Source organism: Rhagoletis pomonella, unplaced genomic scaffold, assembly GCF_013731165.1.
Source record: "Rhagoletis pomonella isolate Grant_MI unplaced genomic scaffold, Rhpom_1.0 Rhpom_scaffold_00010, whole genome shotgun sequence".
NCBI classification, from domain to species: Eukaryota; Metazoa; Arthropoda; class Insecta; order Diptera; family Tephritidae; genus Rhagoletis; species Rhagoletis pomonella.
The window spans coordinates 27,445,229-27,447,160 of record NW_023458564.1 but is presented as its reverse complement, the minus strand read 5'-3'; positions in this window follow the sequence as shown (position 1 = coordinate 27,447,160).

Genomic DNA, 1,932 nt, shown 5'->3' with positions numbered 1-1,932 from the left:
TTACCCGCACCGATTGCCATATTTTGTTAAATGTACTACATACATACCTTCTGCGCATTCTTAGGACTCAACGTTGCGCTTGATACTGTTGCACGTGCTAAGATGCGGCACCCCTTCTCACCCACTCACGTAGTCGAACTTACATACTCACACACAAATTCTGGCAAAATGTAGCCACGTGTGTTTTGATTTGTAGCCGTCGTTCGCTTTTGTGTGTTTTTTCACTTCTCTCTGCTCACCTCTTCTGCACGAGTATGTGGCAATTTGGATTTTCTCACCCTGCTATAGCGCTGGCTCCTGGTTTTGGGATGGATGGCAATTGCCGTATGGCTCGCGGGCACATGATGCAGCATTAAATTGCCGCATTGTGCGGCATGCGTACGTGGCATGCTACAAGGCTAATGCAAGGCCTAGTTCATTTATTTTTATTTGATTAGCGCGCAGTGGGCGACACAGCTACTCACTGACGTTCACAATCCATTCATGCGACTGTCAAAATATTTTCAATAATAAATTTCTAATGTCCACAATTTAAAATAAAAATCAACTAGAATAATAGTCCTTGGCAGGGATACATATAGCAATAATTCACGAAGTGAGTGCTGGCGACGCGTGCAGGTAGGTTTTCAGCCGTAATCCGTAGCGTGTGCTCTTTAAAGTTAACTTGCAATAATAACACGAACAGTTTTAATTTAAAAAAGGGAGCTAATGCCTCTTTTTCCAACCGATTCCGGGATATTTTCTGCGTTTACATAGTTACATACATGTATCTTACCCCGTCAGGGAAAGCCTACACAACAATGAGTCCTCAAAATATTTCCTCCGCCAGCCACATTTACGCTGCCCGCTGTAAAGTTAATGGTGATGGAATTAAGCAGGAAGTCACAAATATTTCTGCATCGCTCTGCCTCCATGTAATCCCCTTCCAAACCTAACTGCCCCACGGAGATGTATTATGGAAGTGAGAGCTGAATTTTGAGGATACTTGATAAGTTTATGGGTGTTATTTAGTACTTGACCCGTATGTAAATCTTTGAATGGAGACCGTCTTAGGAGACCGCAAAGGGAATGCAATAGTAAGTGGAGAATACCCTTCATATGGATCAGAGCGTTCATGATGGTGCGTTTACATAGCAAAACTGCGATCAATCCTTCGGAGCAATCCCGCACGCAGGGAGGCCGGAGAAAAGAGAGTGAATGGGAAGGGGAAAGAGGGGGGAAGCTATGGGAGAAATACGACGCCTGTGGCTTTTTGCGGGAGAAACGCTCCGGCTCACAACGAAGCTCTTCAGTCGACTGATGTCCACTCCCGAGAGCTCATCGGGAGTGTGAAAAAAGTGCGAACCAAAGTGTTTAAACCTTAGGTTCCCTAAAGCAGGGCACCAGAGCAGCAGATATTGAGATGCTTCCACCTCATCGTCCTCCATGCATCTGGTGCAGTAAGGGTTATCCACGACCTTCAGCCTTACAGCATGGTTACCAATCACATAGTGACCAGTAAGCACTCCCACCAATAGTGAAAGCTGCAGTTTGCTTAGTCTCCAGAGCTCCCCAGACCACCTCCGGTCCACCCGCGGCCAGAAGGACTTTGCCACCTTGCACTCCAAGGTCTTCGGCCAGCGCTCGCTGAGCTGACTAAACGCCCATCTGTCCTGAAGCAGACCACACGAGGTTAGGGGAGCCCCCATACCCTCCCTATCTGAAAGTAATTCCTCTAGGGTTCCCTGTCTTTCGAGCACATCAGCCATGCAATTTCCAGCGATTTCGCTGTGACCTGGAACCCAAATAAGCTTAATAGCAAAATAATCAGACGCGGTCGATAGAGAAGTCAAACACTCCCTCACTGTTTTCGAACGCACTGTCAGGGATCCAAGAGCCCTGATAGCTCCTTGGCTGTCAGAATAAATATTTACCTCCTTAGCAGATGTTACA